The sequence below is a fragment of the Canis lupus genome, chromosome 17 (assembly GCF_048164855.1).
Source record: "Canis lupus baileyi chromosome 17, mCanLup2.hap1, whole genome shotgun sequence".
NCBI lineage: Eukaryota > Metazoa > Chordata > Mammalia > Carnivora > Canidae > Canis > Canis lupus.
In genome coordinates, this window is record NC_132854.1 from 35999499 (window position 1) to 36013813 (window position 14315).

The 14315-nt window shown below is 35.2% G+C and overlaps 1 pseudogene; it reads right to left on the bottom strand.

Moving 5' to 3' along the window:
• Positions 1 to 4679: 4679 nt before the first annotated feature.
• On the bottom strand, positions 4680 to 5342 carry LOC140607759 (heterogeneous nuclear ribonucleoprotein H3 pseudogene; annotated as a pseudogene).
• Between the last annotated feature and the right edge of the window lie 8973 nt (positions 5343 to 14315).

Genomic DNA, 14315 nt, shown 5'->3' on the forward strand with positions numbered 1-14315 from the left:
AATATCCATTAAAGTGAAGCTTTTTTTTTATTGCTAATCCCATTCCCAGGTGATTGCTTGAAGTTCTACAATAGAAATCTTCTAATCCTCCAATTTATCATAGAAACTTTTTTTGTTTCCAAGGTATTTTCATATGCCTTTATTATTTTATTTTATTACAATAATATTATAAAATAATCAGGAAAAGATTATTAATATCTCCTTTCTACATACGTATAAAGAACAATGAGGAATCTGATTGCAAGTGAATAAGAAAAGTATCATGTTAAGGTTTTTGGCCAATGAGTGTGCGAAATATTCCTTTAGATAATGAGGAAATAATTTCTTAAAAAAAAACACTCTGTCAATGGATAAAACTTTATTTTTCAAAGGACAGTTTAAGAAAAAAGTCTCTGAATGAAACAGAGTTATATGTTTTTTGTTATATAAGACTTCAATTTTGTGAACTACCCTCACTGTAAAGTATTTTTGTGCTGGAATGGAGTCCACAAATATTTATTTTATATCTATAGATAGATAGATGATCTGTAGAATTTTCAAAAAGTTTAATAAATGTTCATTATGTATGACCTAACGAGCTCAGATAAAGTAAGAATAAGTGACTTGTAAATAGCTAATGTCAGTAAAGACCCACCTGCTATTACTTAATCATACCCGCATTCTACAGCAAAACAGCCATATAAGGGTCATTACTGAGAAGAATGTCAAATTGGCCGATTTAATGTTACTTAGGGCTTACTTTATCTATATAACTGTCTCAGATAAGAATTGCAAGCTAATAATAATTACATTAGTGTCAGAAGTGTAGGGGACACCTATGGTTTATTTAGTAGGGAGAGAGAGTTTTAATGTTCTAAATTGAATTTTACTCTCTAAGATAGTTAAAATAGCATATGTAAAATATTCAAGTACCCATTAATGGTTGGTATCTGAGAAATATAATATTGTTTGAAATATTTTAGTGTCTTCCACTACCTCAATCCAAACTGCTTGTTAAAGGGCATGTGGTTACTTAAATATATTATTGAGACATCTAAATAAAGTTACTGTAGTTTCATGAAGTAAAATTTGAGTGTATCATTTTTTTTAAGTTCCAAATCATCTGTACTTTCACAGATTTAAAAAGTTTTATCCTCTTGGTATCAGGTTGCATATTCCATATTCATATATGTCTAAGGGGAAAAAATCTCTATGAAAGTACATTTGTAATAATAAGCTTTGAAATAATATGTTCCATATATGATCATGGTTCTCAGATAATATATACACACAATCCATATTTGACACTGAGCCATCAGAATCAATTATGAAACACTTAAAAATACAGAAAACTCAGAACAACTTCAAAGCTCTTTTTGGAAGTAGAGCCTTGCCATCTAAGTCCCTAATTTTCAAAGATTGTTAAGATTTTCTAACATATATGCATTACTCTTGTGAGCAAAGCAATAAGCAACTTAAGTGTCTGCCATCATCACATAGTAAATTTCTTTTTTTTTTTAATTTTATTAATTTGACCGAGAGAGAGAGAGAGAGAAAGAACAAGCAGGGAGAGCAGCAGAGGGAGAGGGAGAAGCAGGCTCCCCCTGAGCAGGGAGCCCCATGTGGGGCTCAATCCCAGGACGGTGGAATCGTGACCCAAGCCAAAGGGAGACACTTAAAAACCAACTGAGTCACTCAGGTACCCCAATATCTTTTGTTTTAAAGCAGTTATATCTTGAAAATGTTGAAAACAATTTGGTACTACCATTTACGCATGGTATCAGCCATGAACATAGAATAGCAGCAAAATATAGATGGATAATTTGCAAAAAAGAGACTGTATGAGCATGTGATTAGTTCATTGTTAGCATGAATCTATACTAACTAATCTAGGGGTCACCAAGTAGGTGTATCTAAACCACTGAGCCACCTGGGCTGCCCTACCAAGTAGGTGTATCTAGAAAGGAGTTGTGGAGCACCTTGGGAGAAAATTTCTCTTTTCTATTCGGAATGAAAAATTTGGGAATTGATGACAAAGGGAGACTGCTCCCTTTGCTACATTAGCAAATATGGCAGCAGTTAGAAAGAAGAAATGTACAGATGTCTAAAGGGGCCCATTTTAGATTTACAGCTTTTTTTATTTTTTTTTTAAATTTTTATTTATTTACGATAGTCACAGAGAGAGAGAGAGAGAGAGAGGCAGAGACATAGGCAGAGGGAGAAGCAGGCTCCATGCACCGGGAGCCCAATGTGGGATTCGATCCCGGGTCTCCAGGATCGCGCCCTGGGCCAAAGGCAGGCGCCAAACCGCTGCGCCACCCAGGGATCCCTAGATTTACAGCTTTTGTTTGATGTTTGGTTTATCAAATATTCCAGAACAACTGGTCAAACTCTCTTGAGTATGCCTGGCTAGGAACCACCAACTAACAGAAAAAATATGTATATTGTGCTTTTATAATTCACAAAGCATTTTGCCACACATGATCTCATTTGTTCCTCACAACAATGCAAATATATTCTATCCTGTAAGTTTTTTTTTTAATTTTTTATTATTATTATTTATTTATGTCACACACAGAGAGAGAGAGAGAGAGGTAGAGACATAGGCAGAGGGAGAAGCAGGCTCCATGCACCGGGAGCCCGACGTGGGATTCGATCCCGGGTCTCCAGGATCGCGCCCTGGGCCAAAGGCAGGTGCTAAACCGCTGTGCCACCCAGGGATCCCTATCCTGCAAGTTCAAATGTAAAAGCTGAATGAGAGAATTTTACTGATTCATACATGGACACACAGCTTATGGTAGTAGATCCAGGACCTAGATGAAAGTTTTCTGATTCTAATTACAGTTTTTCTTCTATTACATGTGCTCTTGTGAGAAGATTGAAAGCATATATTTCATCAAGATTTAATGTATGTCATAATTTCATTAAATGTTAAATGTGTGAAAATTCTTCTAGATGAATTCAACCTGGCTATGAAGGCATTTGTTCTTGAGTCAATCAATATCAGGGAATATCTATTTTTCAGGGAATTATGGTATCAATATGAATATATAGTAGGCTTACTACTTGGGTGGTAATTGTGTCAGTGGCATGATAAACCATATATATGGGTAAGATAGCTTGCAACATTTAAACAAACATTCTTAAGGAAATGTCCTAAAACCAGAAATGAACAGGACAAAGACAAAGATCTAGGTAATTCTCTGTAAGTGTGTGCATGTGAATACATTTTGTTTTCATACATATGGTACCTCACAGGTCAAATTTCAGTTGAATATTAGAAAAGCAATCAAACGATGATCATTACAGAAAACTCAACTCACATTTAAAAAGCTCATATTCCAGAAAGAGACTGATACTAATCAAATAATCATTTTCCATTGATATATTCAATCATTCATTTATTCAGCTAATACTTATGAAACACTGTGAGAAATTATTCTAAGCACTGCAGATATAGCTATGTAAACATAAATGCAATTGCATGGCTATGAAGTGGTACAACTGGGACACCACATATTCTGCAACTGGAACACACAACTTCATCTGTCTGAAAGCAGAGGTCTTGTGAACAATTAACCATCTCATTTCCCTTCTTCATCTACCTGGGAAATGACAACTGAAGCTGGAGATTTATTTGAAGTCTCTTATGTAGTTCAAAAATACACATAATTTTGCATTATATATTTGTATTTTGTACCATACTGTAATAATACATTAAAGTATGCTGTATGGGTAACTCAGTGACTCAGTCAGTAAAGTGTCCAACTCTTCATTTCTCAGGGTTATGAGACCAAGCCCTACATCAGGCTCTATACTCAGCAGCGAGTCAGCTTGGGATTCTCTCTCCCTCCCCTGCTCTGCCCCTCCTCCTGCTCACACACTCTCTCTCTAAAATTTAAAAAAAAAAAATCTAAAATAAGTTGTAATAATACGGAAGTATTAGTTTTCATCACCCCCCATTTAAGTAAAATTGATTTTTGAAAGCAGGTTTCTTACTGAGACTTGTTTGGGGAATGATAAGCAATTATTTCAGCTGCAGGATAATTGTAAATATGTTTTATAAGAAGTACAGGTACTAAGACTAGAGATATAGAATAAGAAATTATTCCTTAGGCCCATAAATACAAAGACAATTTAATGTTGTATTTAGAGAAGATTTATGAATTCTTTTTCATACTATTAGGATTATTGATATCTACCCTTTGGAAGAGTAACAATCTATATATAGGCTCATCTCACTATAGAACACATAGTAGGAAATCAATAAATATTAAAGCATATAGTCTTGAGTGGTTTTACAGTAGCTCAGTTTAGAAGTGATGAGGGGTTTATAATTTTTTTAGTATAAAAAGTCATTAAGTCAAAGTATGCAACAGATAAAACCTATAGAAAAGAGATTTCTCCATCATAATCTGTTGCTTTAACAAATAATATTTTGAAAACACATTCCTTCAGTTATTATACAGTTCTTTTATTTATTTATTTATTTATTTATTTATTTATTTATTTATTTATTTATTTTTAAGAAAGATTTTATTTATTCATGAGAGACACTGAGAGAGGGAAAGGCAGAGACACAGGCAAAAGGAAAAGCAAGCTCCATGCATGGAGCCCGATGTGGGTCTCGATCCCAGGACTCCAGGATCACACCCTGGGCTGAAGGCAGCCGCTCAACTGCTGAGCCACCCAGAGATCCCCTATACAGTTCTTAAAATACAAAAGGAACTAAATCTGTAAGAAAGCCTAGTAGACCAGATTCTGTTCACAGGACCTTGTATGTTGGTGGTTATTATGTTGTAGTACATCCCACACCATCCACCTCCACTCCTGCCACCTTGCCAAGAGTAACTTCCACTGCCTATCCACCATGGCCATAACCACACAAACCATCAGAAGTATTGTAGCCTTTGCTGTAAACCTTCCCCATTCTCATTCTTGCAACAGATCCATAATCTCTCTGACTACCCATTCCATCTCTGCTGTAAGTGTCCCATTCCAGAACCTCATTCTACACTAGAATTCAAGAAGAGTTTAATGTATTGGTGTTGTCTGCTATTCTTATCTTTAGACATGGTAGCTACTGCATCGTCATGTCAGACTCTACATCTGCTTCTATTGCTCTGCCACCAGCTCCAGTATCAATATCAGTTAGTATTGGACTTAGCAATGGCATTTTCAGTTACATTAAAAGGTAATCCTCTCATATATACAAAATGACCACCCAAAAAACCTGAACTTGCATCACCAGGTCCACCTAGCCATGTTTTACCGATTCCATCTTTCAATCTGTCATCAAAGCCATCGTTTCCATAGCCATAATTATTATAGCCATCATAGTTACCAAAGCCTCCATAACCAGAGATATTGGGGAAGAAAAAGACAGGACAGATGTCAGAGATGGAACAGATATATTATTTACAGAATTCTGTTTAGTCAGTCAACAAATATACAGTGAGAGCTTAATGTGTGTCAAGCACTGTGCTGAGTGCTTTGAAATACAGCCAAGTCCTAATTCAATATAGGAGACAAGAAAAAGATAACCCCATAGTTTGGAAATATTGTGGCTGTGAGAATGATGTTTAAGTGAATAGAATAAAGATGTCAGAAAGTTGGATCTGGATTGCTGGTACAGGTGAAAAAAGACACAATTGTTTTATTCAACTCCAAGTAGGAAACTTGCTTTTGTTTTCTAAGTAACAAAGTTAAAATGCTGCAGTTCCTGTTATTATTTCTGGAAACTACTTGGGAAAATATTTAGAAAAATCATTTCATCACCTTCCCCCCACTCCCAGCTGCGGTATGAAAGCTTTGATGAATACTTGATTTTAACTAAATGACCACCTTTCATATCACTGGCAATTTTACATAGCTGGAAAGAGCTGCAGAAATTTCAAAATGGGAAGTATGAAAATATGGCTCAAATATCATCATTATTTCTTTGATATTTCTTCATCTTTTTAATAATATATATTTTGTAATACATAATATTATTACTGGTTTCCTTTCTGAGATTTTTAGAATATTGATATTTTACTCTTCATTTGATTAAGCATATAGCTCCAGATTTTATCTTCAATCCACAATATTCCTTTTAAAGAGAGATATAAATTTGAATGGCTTTCCTTTTATGCCACTTCAGATTCCCCAATGAATATTAGTTTACAAGTATACAAGTACTGAAACCTCTCAGAATCCACTGATTTCTCAAAGAAAGTTTCATTTGGGAAATCTCTTCCTCTTGCCTCTAAAAACTTATTGTTATCAATATTATAGAGACAAGCATAGAGATGAAGGGTGTGGAGCATTTTCTAATATAAGGTTTCTGTGGTGTGTGTGTGTGTGCATGTGTGCTCATGTGTGATGTGTACACACACCCATGTGCTCATCCATGCCCATTGGTGGTGGTAAAATATTTTTTTACTCCTTTACAAATAAAAGTGTCTTATTCTAAAGAAGATACATAAACTATCAAATGCAATGTGATGTTTTTGTTAAATAATAAGCAACGGAAGCATACAGAAATAAATATTTCTCATGGAGGTAAAATATATACAACTATAAAATCATAAATATACAGGAGAATTATAATATGAATTTGTAAATTGTATGCAAATAGCTTGAAACCAGATCTATAAAGACATAAATAAAGCAACAAGACTGAAAGGTTTATATGTTGGCTTGTTTATAGAGTAGCACAAACATTTTTCTTTTTTAATTGGCAATTAATTTTCGGCAGCCATCTAGGTACTTTCATGTCAAATTACTTTTCCTACACTAAACAAGATTAGGCATCCAAGCAGCAAAGCACTTACGTGAAAAGTGAGAAACTGACTGTCAAGTAGATATTTTCCACCTATAACCAATTAAAATGTTTCTTTTTTTGATGAATGGGTGTTGTAATTTCACATTTTGTATTTTTACCTAAGTACATACCTGTATAACATCCCAGTTCATAAGGGCTAAAAAAGATGAGTATTGAGATTTCTGTTATTTCTTTCATGCAATACACCTTCAGAATGAAACAAGCATTTTTAATGCAGTGTAAAAGACAGAGCTTTCTTATGCTACTGCACACAAAAATATATCAACAGTACATGCACGTATATATGTTAAGTGTATATATGTGTGTTTGCGTGTAGATCTACATGTATGTGTTTTTAAGCCATAAACCTCAAAAAATTATTTCCATCAAATGATTTTTAGTTTCTCAGTTCTTTGTAGATTATCGTTTTAGATTAAAATGTAGAGATGCCTGTATTTAAAAATTAGACCATTGACACATAAGGTAAAAAAGTAATGTATTATTGATAATCTTCAAGTGAATGACATAAAAAGGAAAATATTGATTTTTTGGAAGATGTCTCATTTTTCTTACTTCACAGAAGACTGATGCAGGTTCATGAGCCTATCAATATTATTTGAATTAATGCATATTCCCTACTATTGATTGCTTTAACAATGATTGTCATAACTGATTTATGGGCACTTATGCCTGTTAAATATTTTAAGAGGTAAATATCAGATTTGTATATATAAGTAGATTGACTTGAATAAACAACAGGGTTGGATGTTAACATTATAACTTTTGATTTAATCCATATTATAATACATTATGCAAGATGTATTTTTAAGATAGCAGCAAAAATCCAACTAAAAGTTGATATTAGATCACCTTGCTTACTAGAGTTAAGTGAAGAATTCTTCCCAAGGATAATGAAGTATTTTAAATTTTCAAGTAGCAATTCTCATGTCATTTGGAAATATATCTAACATTTATGGGAAAACCTAGGATCTATCAACCCAAATATAAAATTTGAGTATCATCGTAATATACTTAAAATTGACTTGTTTCTATTGCTTCAAATAGATCAGCATGTAGGATTATATTTCAGCTTTCTATGGCGACTGAATGATACCCAATCCTTCCCAAATAAATGAGACAAGGTGTGATAGTGTGGGAAGTGAAGAGAGGGTATATATTTTCTATGTCATCTTATATTTAGCATGAGTATCTTTGATTTGAGATGTTAGATATGCATTTACCAAGGAACCTACATTTTTAAAAACAAGTTTATTGAGGTATCACACTCATATCATATTCACTTGGTTTAAAAGTATAATTAAATGGTTTTTAAATTGACAGACTTGTATGAACATTACCACAATCTAATTTTAGGAAAATTTTGTTATCTCAAAAAGATATGTGGTGCCCATTGCATTCACTTCCTGTTCCTATACCCAACCCCAGACAACCACCAATCTACTTAATGCTTTTAAAGGTTTACTTTTTCTGGACATTTCACATAAATAAAATCGTCCAAAATGTGGCCTTTTGCATCCAGCTTCTTTCATTTAGCATAATATTTTAAAGGTTGATCCATGTTGCAGCATGTATCAGATTTCATTCATTTCTATTGCCAAATACCATTCCATTTTATGGATAACCACGATTCTTTATGCATTCACCAGTTGATGGATGCATGCATTGTTTCTACTGTTCAGCTATTACAGATATTTTTGCTCCGATCATTCATGCAGAAATCTTATTGTGGGCATATGTTTTCATTTATCTTGCATACTCTAAACATGGCTTTGCTGGATCAACATGGTAAACTTGGACTTGACTTTTTAAGAAATTTCTAAATTGAATTGGCTAAGCCATTTTGTATTGTTACCTACAGTGGATGATGGTTCCAGTTTTGCTATATCCTTGACTATTTGTTTTATATTTTCTTTTGATTATAGCTATCCTAATAGATGTGAAGTGGTAAGTCATTGTGGTTTTGATTTGCATTTCCCTAATGGCTAATGCTGTTGTACATCTTTTTGTAAGCTTATTAGCCATTGCATATATTTGTCAAGAAATGGGCATTCAAGTCTTTTGTACATTTCTAAACTAGATTATCTGTCTTTTGTTTGTTTGTTTTTGGTATCATATGTAAGAAATCATCATCGGACCCAACGTCATATGGAGTTATTTTTATGTATTCCTGTAAGGGTTTTATAATGTTAGTTTTCACATTTAGATCAATGATCCAGTTTGGGTGAATTTTGTTTTGGTGTGAGGAAGAAATCCAAATTCTTTCTTTTGCATGTGAATATTGTCCCAGCACCATTTATTGAAAAGACTATATTTCACCTCGCCCCCCCACCCCACGCCGCCCCCCCCCCCCCCATTGAATTGCCTGTTTTACCTCACATCACATTCTATCCCCCTTTTTTGGAATATCTCTTAACCTTTTCTTGACAACTGGACATTTTAGGTAATAACTCAGGATCTTAACTCTACTTACCTTCTCAGGGTTGATGCCACTGTTTTCTTAGTTATCATTTACCTTTTTAGTGAGTTGACTGAACTATATGCAGTTTATTTCAATTGTAATACACAGTTGTTTTTCTTGTTTTTATCTTTTTACCTGACTACTAGAATTGTCCCAGGTCAGTGTCAGCTACTTATTGGTCAAAAGTTGTGCATAAATTCCCTTGGCCTGCTGGATATTTTCCCTCTGCAATTCAATGCATGTATTATTGGACACTGCTATCATCATAGTTCAGAGTTTACATTTTTGTACCGTATCCTCCATCCCTTTTGCCTAGAATTGCCAACATGGATTTTTCCTGTATGATCACTTTTAGAGGGTGCAGGCTCTGACATGCACATAGTCTTCTAGATTGCCTATAATGGGTTTAATTTTATTGTTAAGTCTAGCTTATTAGTAATTGTTTCTGAGACATAGTAGCTTATTCAGCCAGTGTTTGGTTAGAGGTTGTGCTTAATTTAAGTTCCTAGTTCCAGTGAAGCTTCTGCTCTTTGCTTTGGATCTGTGTGTGACTTAGAGAATGTTTTCATTTCTGTCCCCTTTTTGCTCTAATTGCTCTGTGGTTCATTCAGCTTGTGCACAGCCTTTCTGTGCCCTGAGGTTACATGTGATCCCAGTAGTTCTTCTTGGATAGCGCTTTCCCTGGTTCTCTCTATTAAACTATTTGATTGCTCTGCCATCTTAATTTTTTTTCCTACTGGTAGAGCTATGTGTACCCTTTTAGTTGCTCTCTACCAAGATCACTATTGTTTATGTTATCTCCCCTTTCTCTCATGGGCATGGAATTCTTCGCACTCTTTTTCAAACAAAGTTTTCTCAGGCAAAACTGAAACCTTTTCTCTGTTGGGTCTTCCACATAAGTCTTTGCATAACTCACAAGGTCTGGAACCAGGGACAACGTCCCATTTCTCCTGGAGTGACACACCTGCTGTATGACCAGGAGATGGAGAGTGTTCCCATCTTATTGGCTGTCCCTTCCTTAGAACCTCCACCCTAGAAGCAAGATGGATTGGGGATCAGGATGCAGTATTCTGGTCCTGTAATGTCTGGAATAGAGATTTTTGCCTTGTAAATAGGGACTGGTTGACAGAAGGGAGCCTTGGCCCTCTGGGCTATGTTGGCCCAAAACACTGCTTCAGCAACATGTTGTTGGGGAAAATGAGATACCAGTGGTCTGCAAATCTCATGGTAATACAATTTTTAGACTGGGAACTGAAAGGGGAAAAGCCCTGTAAGGTGAAGCTTTTTGAGTGTAAGAAGTCAAAGGGTTGTAGCCTAAATGTCACATATGCTCACTGTTCTTACTAAAATTAAGTAGATTTTATTGAATGAATGTTTTTTTCATTTGTTGTATGTCCTCAGGACAATTTACAAAGACTTAAAATAGTGTTGTTGTTGGTTTTTTTATTTTATTTTTTATTTTTTTAAAATATTTTTTATTTATTCATGAGAGACATACAGAGAGAGAGAAGCAGAGACATAGGCAGAGCGAGAAACAGGCTCCCTGCAGGAGCCCCCTGATGCTGGACTGGATCCCAGGTCCCGTGATCATGACCTGACCAGCTACCCAACTGCTGAGCCACCCAGGCGTCCCTGTTGTTGTTTTTTTATTTAATTGTCTGCATATTAATGATTGTTTTGTAGAGGAGGGTTTGCCGAGCATTTTACTCTGCCATTTCAGGAGAAATCAGTCTCTTAAGGAATTTACTTTTAAAGATAAATATTTTGTTTCTGTTTTCAAAAAACTAAAATATTCATTTGCAGGAATAAACACTTTAGGGGGTCCAATATATTACAAACTTTTGTAAATGTTGCTAAACTCAAATGTTTCTGTCAAAATAAATATCTTGACTAAAAATGCAAAATGGCAGCCCTTTATCAACCAAAAGAAACACATATAATGCCATTATCGTTAACTTTTTTCTCTCTGAACAATATTTCATTGTTCTTGATAAAGTACCATTTGATACCACCAACACCAAAGTCATTGTTAGCATAAATTTTAATTGATAATATATAATCTAATTGCCAATCTCATTCTGCCCTAATTTATAATTCTACCTATGTCATAAATATGAATGGATAATTTCTAACATATACTATCAAGCATTTGTTCAAGGACTTCCTTTAATTACTTCCATTATTACTGATCCTGTGGTGTAGGTGGGAGAAATTTGGGTAACCCTTTGGATGCTACCACTGTTTTATGTGTCAAAATTGGATTAGAAACTATGCATAATGCAAATAACCATGTAATTATTTTGAATTTACAATGTATTTACTATGTAATTGCATAGTAAGTACCATATAATTACAAGATGATTACATGATTATTTCTGCCTTTTACACAGCTTTAAAAGCAAAAGATTTTGTTGCAATTATTATTGGCATTTATTGGTAAGTGTTACATAGTAGGGAACAAAATATTTATCATGTAATCAACGAAGCAAGCAACTGTTATTGTCTTTTTTCAGTTGCAAAAATATATTTTAAAGTTATTGGAGTTAACCTAAAACTGCTCTAAAAATCAAGTTTATTAATTAAAATAAAGTTATTACACTCAAAGAGTTAGCCATAAGTACAGAACATAGTTTGATATCTCTAAGATAGCTGATTATTCTATACATCATTCTGTTTACTATGGTTGTATATTTTTAATTGAAGCTCTGAATTTGAGGTTTTTAAAAATATTTGGAGAAAATTTTAATTGGCCAGAGTAGAAACTCAAGGACTAAAATGAAAATCATATCTAAAAATATCCATACTAATAGAATAAAACATATCATTATTTTCTTGTGTTTACCCATGCTTTAATTTCCCCAGTTTCATTGAGAAATAATTGACATACATCACTCTAAGAATTTAAGGTATACAGCATGATAGTTTGATTTACATTATTGTGCAATGATTACTGCAGTGGGTTCATTTAATATCCACCTTCTCATATAGTACAATAAAAAGAACAGAAAAAAGAAAAGGGAGAAAAAATCTCCTTGTGATGAGAACTCTTAGGATTTACTCTCTTATCAAGTCCTATATATCATATAGCAGTGTTTGCTATAGTCATCGTGCTGTACATCATATCCCTACTGCTTATTTATCTCATAATTGGAATGTTTGTATCTTCGCCACCTTCTTACCATCCCTCCTTCCCCAATCCTTTGCCTTTGGTAACCACAAGTGTGATCTCTTTTACTATGAGTTTATGGGGGGTTGTTTTTTATTTTGTTTTTACGTGTCACTGGTGAGATCATGCAGCATGTGTCTTTTTCTGTCTGACTTATTTCATTTAGCATAATGCGTTCAAAGTCCATGCAAGTTGTTGCCAATGATAGGGCTTTCTCATTTCCTTATGGCTGAATAATATCCCTTAATATTAATATATATGCATATATATTCACATACTACATCCTTTTATTGTATATATATATACATATATATGTATACAGATATACAGATATACATATATATATATATATATATATATATATATATATATACACACACGTACCACAACTTCTTTTTTTTTAATTTATTTTTTTATTTGGTGTTCAATTTGCCAACATATAGAATAACACCCAGTGCTCATCCTATCAAGTGCCCCCCTTAGTGCCCGTCACTCAGTCACCCCCACCCCCCCGCCCACCTCCCTTTCTACCACCCCTTGTTTATTTCCCAGAGTTAGGAGTCTCTCATGTCCTGTCTCCCTTCACATTTTCTCCTTTTCCCTTTATTCCCTTTCACTATTTTTTATATTCCCCAAATGAATGAGACCATATAATGTTTGTCCTTCTCCGATCGACTTATTTCACTCTGCATAATACCCTTCAGTTCCATCCGCGTCGAAGCAAATGGTGGGTATTTGTCATTTCTAATGGCTGAGTAATATTCCATTGTATACATAGACCACATCTTCTTTATCCATTCATCTTTCGATGGACACCGAGGCTCCTTCCACAGTTTGGCTATTGAAACCACATACCACAACTTCTTTATCAATTCATCCACTCATGGACACAGGTTATTTCTGTATCTTGGCTATTGCAAATAATGCTGCTATGAACATGGGGGTGCAGATAACTTTTTGAGTTGGTGTTTTGAATTTGTGTTTTCCCATTAGTGGTCTTCATGTGTTTATGAATTTTCTTATTTTCCTCTTGCTGTTGATTTCTAGTTTCATGGCACTGTGGTCAGAGAAGATATTTGTTATGATTTGAGTAGTCCAGGGTGTGCACTGGATTCCCTGTCAAGGTGAGGCCACTGGTTTTGCTCCGCAGATGAGGAAAGCTGCACACTGTGCTCTCCGTTCAAGTGTCACTGTTTGTAGGGTTTTGAATAGGCTCTGCATCTTCTCATGTGCTTTTCTTAGGTTCCCTGGTTGTACGCGCTAGGTTTGTATTCAGTGATGAGTGGTGCTGTGAATTCAATTCTTTGCCCAGGAGCAGGAGTAGAAGCAGCTCTAAAGCTGATAAAACCCTTTGTTTGTTGTTTTGACTCAAGCCAACCCACACTCCAAGTTCCCTGGCTGAATAGGGCCACTACCTTCACTTTGTAAATTATAGGCTCTGTCTGCCCTCCTCAGGGCTCAAGGCACCATGCAGAGGCATTGTGGGGCCACGCAGATTCCAGGAGTTGCCCTCAGCCCTTCTGGTCAGAGGTGGTGGGAAGGCACTTTTCACAATGACTAGGACTATATCTCAACTCCTTTGCCGGGGCAGGATGGGGAGAGGTTACTCTCAATTTCTAAAACCAGCTCTCTGTTTCAGAGATGCTAGGAGCTACCTCAGCCTTGGCTGTGAATAATCCCCCTGCCTGTACATTGCATGGGGACTTCTTTGCTTTGGGGAAAACAGCTCTGGCCACTCACCTCTTGGCTGCATAGCTTCTAGGACTTGTCACTAGTTCTCCTGGTCAGATGGGACCAGAAGACATTCTTCACAGAATGTAAGACTATGTGGCTCTGCTTCTTGGGAGTAGATAAACCTGGCTCTAGGACCAGTAAAACTCCTTGTC